This window comes from Carlito syrichta, unplaced genomic scaffold, assembly GCF_000164805.1.
Source record: "Carlito syrichta isolate Samal-C Ts95f unplaced genomic scaffold, Tarsius_syrichta-2.0.1 Scaffold61241, whole genome shotgun sequence".
Classification (NCBI taxonomy): Eukaryota; Metazoa; Chordata; class Mammalia; order Primates; family Tarsiidae; genus Carlito; species Carlito syrichta.
In genome coordinates, this window is record NW_007005337.1 from 129,619 (window position 1) to 134,347 (window position 4,729).

Sequence of the window (4,729 nt, forward strand, 5' to 3'; positions counted from 1 at the left end):
CCTGGCCATGCATGTCATGCTCGGGATTTGTCCTTCCTCATGTTGGCTCTTCTGCTCCAGACGGCTGTCTGGCACGTGGATGGGTCCTGCTTTTTGAATTCTCCAACCCCCCTTCAGCTCACTAGCTTTGATTCACTCCTCAACAATTGAGTCCTGTTCATTACTGCCCCAGACCCAGAAATCACCTAATCCCAAGCCTCCTGGAAACTGACCCAAGACCTGAGTCCTAGCAACACTGCATTGCCCAGTGGACTCCTGTTTCCGTTAGGACTATGTCTGACCACAAACCATCCTGTTAGTGGCTTAAATGAAAAGGAGTGGACAGCCAAAGTTATGATGGCAGCTTAACTGAGCTCTAAGGGGCTCTGGACCTCTCCATGCTTCTCCTCTGACATTCTTAACTTTCCTTTTCATAGTTTTTGCCTCATGGTCACAAGATGGCTGCTGCCTTTCCAGACCTCAGTTCTGCTTTATAGGCAGAAATGGGGGTGGGGGTGGGTGGGAGGTAACAAAAGTTGTTCCAGTAGCAGGAAAGCCAAAACTTTCCCAGAAATCCTCATCTTACTATTCCTTGGCCCAAAGCAGATGACATGGTCACTTCTAGCTGCAAGATTGCCTGAGAAGCAGTTTTAGGTGACTTACAAACAAAATATGGGTAATATTAGCAAGGAAGAAGGATAAATTAATATAGCATAAAATAGGGGTCAGCAAACTACAACCAGTGAACCAAATCTGGCCACTACCTGTTTTTTTCTATTGATTTTAATTAGTATATCCTAGTTGTACATATTTTGGAGACACATGGTATTTTGATGCATGTATGCATGCAATGTGTAATGCTCAAATCAGGGTAATTGGGCTATCTATCCCTTCAAATATGTATATATTATTTGTTGGGAGCATTACAATTTTCTTCTAGCTATTTTGAAATAGACAATAAACAATTAACTATAATTTCTCTACTGCACTGTCGAATACGAGGACTGATTCCTTCCATCTAACTTCTTCTGTACACATTAACCAATTTCTCTTCATTTCCTCACCCCTCTGTTTTTATACATTAAGTTTTATTGAAATACAGCTTTACCCATTTGTTTACACCACTATGATAGCAGTTTTGAGTCGTTTTAATAGAGTCTATAGGGTACACAGAGTCTAAACTATTTACTCTCTGAACCTTTACAGAAAAAGGCTTCCAATTACATCAATTATTTCAGTGGACAATTTAGTGGTGTCTGCCACAAATATCAGCAGACATTTTTTTCTGAAATAATTTATTATTTTCAAAAGAGTATTCCAATAATCATGAGAAAAATGAGAATATTTTTGCTCTGCTTACCTACATTTTACAGCCTAGTATGAGTCTTTATTTTGAATTACATTTGAGATGAATGAGGAGTCTTATAAACTTTTTAGGGCCTAGTTTCAATAAAGTCCTTAAATTGGCCCTGATTTTCCTACCCATGGTCTGACCTCCATTCATTCCACAAAGAGGTACTGAACCTGTACTGTGGCAGGCATTGTACGAGGTTCTGGATAAGGACTGGGTGAATGGTTGGATGAATGGATGGGTGGATGGACAGACGGATGGATGGAAGGAAGGGTAGGTGGGTGGATGGATGAGAAACGGAGAGAAAAAAAACAAGAAAGAGACAGAGAGATCAAACGAACGATTTTACAACTTCTCAATTTTGCCTAGAAAATATGTGTGTGAGAAGGGAATAGAGACTCCAGTGGGTCTGTGGGTAAAGATCTAGCTGCCCTAACCCAGATTCCTTTAGCATGATGTAGGTACACGAAGAACATAAGTTGGTTTCCCTCTTCAAGGTAGGCAGCCCACGTTGGCAAGTGGCTCTGCTCCACACAATCAGGGATCCTGACTCTTTCTGTCATATTGTTCACATAGCCCCCAAGATGTTGTCCTTGTCTGCATGACCAAAATTAAGTTAAAGATACATTTGGTTTCCAGGTTATGGGAAGAGGAGAGAGCATGGAAGACCACCCTCCTTAAGTTTTAAGACCCAAACCTGGAAAGTAGCATATATCACCTGCTGCTGTGGACTAAAGGTATCCCCCGCAAATGTAATATGTTGAAATGAAACTCTAACCTCCAATGCGATGGATGGATATTTGGAAGTGGGTCTTCAGAAGGTAATTAGGTCATGAGGGTAGAGCCCCTGTGGTGAGATTAGTGCCCTTATAAAAAAGACAGTATGAGAGACTCCCTCCATCCAATTCTCTCTTTGCCACATGAGAATACAGCAAGAAGACAACCACCTACAAGTCGGAAAGCAAGCCCTCACCAGATACCAGATCTACCTGCACCTTGATTTTGGACTTCTCAGCCTCTAGACTGAGAAATAAATGTCTGTTGTTTAAGCCACCCCATCTATGGTATTTTTATAGCAACCTGAACGAAGACATCCCCCTTCACTCTCCACTAAGTCACATGGTTTGTCTACCTGCAAGAACGGCTAGGAAGTGTGGTCTTTGGCAGGGCATTCATGGGACTAGCTATGATCCAATTATTTCCGGTGCATTGGAGAATACATGTTGACAAACAATTAGGGGTGTCCATCCCATAGGGAAGGCTCCCGAGTCTTTGTTGAACTCAAAGGGAGAGATAGTCCACATCTTTGTTTCTCAGGCCTTATAGGTGCAGATCCACTGTCCCTCACACCTGGGAGGTTGGTTATGTTCACTGCAACTGTCAGAAATGATCTCTGCAGACGTGACCAGTGGCTCCCAGCCAAGGCCGGAAATTGAGACTATGCATAAAGAGACCCACTCACTGGCTTATTGCAGTCCTTCACCTGTCACATGGACAATCTTATATTCTACCTCACACCAAATTCTCATGCTGGACAATTACTCTTGGCAAGGTCTAAAGCTTTACCCTTTATGGATGGCTTAAACAATTGATATTCCTTAAGCAAAATCCAAAAGCAGACAAATAGTTTATGCAAAGTACACAACTCCTGAGGTCTTAGATCCCTAAGAAACATCTCCACCACCCCTCTCCCTCATAAAGAATAAAAAGGATTAGCATTTGATAAATGTGCTGTACAACCGAAATCCAAGGGAGTAACACCAACAGTGGAATTCAGGTACAACGTAAGAGGAGAGATGAGAGACAGGGGTGTACCTTGGCCTCCATAGAGAGCCCAAACTGTCCCCCACACACCCAGTGCTGACTGCCCTGGGTCTCTCCCAACAAAGGGCATCTGGTCTATATACAGTAAATATCTCTTCCTTCAGGGCTCAAGGTGGCAGCACTGTTATCAGACAAATTAATTCCTGTTAATGTGTCAAGGGAAAGGGTCTTTCAGGTCAACAGGGCCTCTCAGAGACATTTGCCCTGTTTATCATTAAATTATCTGTGTGGGAAACACCACGCCTAAGAGCTTTTGTCTGACAGGCCCAGTCAGGCACTCCTCTTAATAAACCGAAACCCACAGTCTTCAAAGCCCAGAAGGAGACTCTCTGGGTAGAATTCAGGAGACTCATTCAGTCACTGTAAGTCTTTCCTACCCCAAAGTGATATTTTGGTCCCAAAGGTGACAAGATGGCATCCTCCAGGTGGAGACTAGCCCATAACTAGGAAGCAGGAAGTCCTATCCCTGGAGGAGAAAGTGATTCTTCAAGTATCCCAGAGCAAGGGCCAGGGGGCTGATGCAAGAGGATAAGGCCTGGGCCAGAGTTCACTGGGGGGCATTTGAAACTGCAGGGGCTGCTGGACAGTGTGTATGTCCCTGCAGCCCTCCCATGTCCCTACAGCCCACCAAGGGCTGTGTCAAGCTCAGACGGGAGGCTTGTGCAATTAGCATATGAGACTTTAAATACCACATAGGTTTTACTTTTCTTTTTTTTTTTTTTGAGTTGGAGTATCACTCAGTCGCCCAGACTGGAGTGCAGTGGCATGCTCCCGGCCACCGCAGGCTCAACCTGCTGAACTCTGGCAATCCTTCCGCCTCAGCCTTCCAAGTAGCTGGAACTACAGGCACGCGCTACCATGCCCGGCTAATTTTTTGATGTATTATAGAGATGAGGTCTTGCCAAGTTGCCCAGGCAGGTCTCGAACCCCCGGGCTCAGGCAATCCACTCACCTCAGCCTCCCAAAGCACGAGATTACAGGCTGAGCCACCAAGCCCGGCTAGGTTTTACTTTTCATTAAATTTTCAAATGTACATAAAAGTAAGGAAATTCTTATATGAACCCCCATGTACCTATGCCTAACTTCAGTAATTATCAACATGCTGTTTATCTGGTTTCATCTAACAAACTTTTAAAAAAATTTTCTTGGTCAGTATGCTGATTTTAAAGCAAATCCCAGACATGGTATTATCTCACCTGTAAATTAAATGGCACTCATTAAATGGCGTTTGCAATATTGCAAACATGACGGTCCCTACGTTCAACCATACCAGCTACAGTTTGAGCAAGAAGGTTGGCACCTATACGTGTCTAGCGCAGCCCCTCAGTTTCACAGTGAAGAGAACTCAGGCCCCTTGGAAGAAGTGGACTGTCCTACGCAGGTAAGAGCAGGAACTAGAGACAGTCGGCCCTCCTGGCGGCCTGGTGAGTGACAGACCCTGTACTAGACTTCCCGGGACGGGTCCCTGGAAGCGCGCGGGGGAGGCAGACCCCTCCCAAGCGTCCGAGCCGCTCCCCGAACGCACTTCTGGGAGCGCAGGCCGGGAGCGCAGAGGGCCAGGGATGCAGCCAGGTG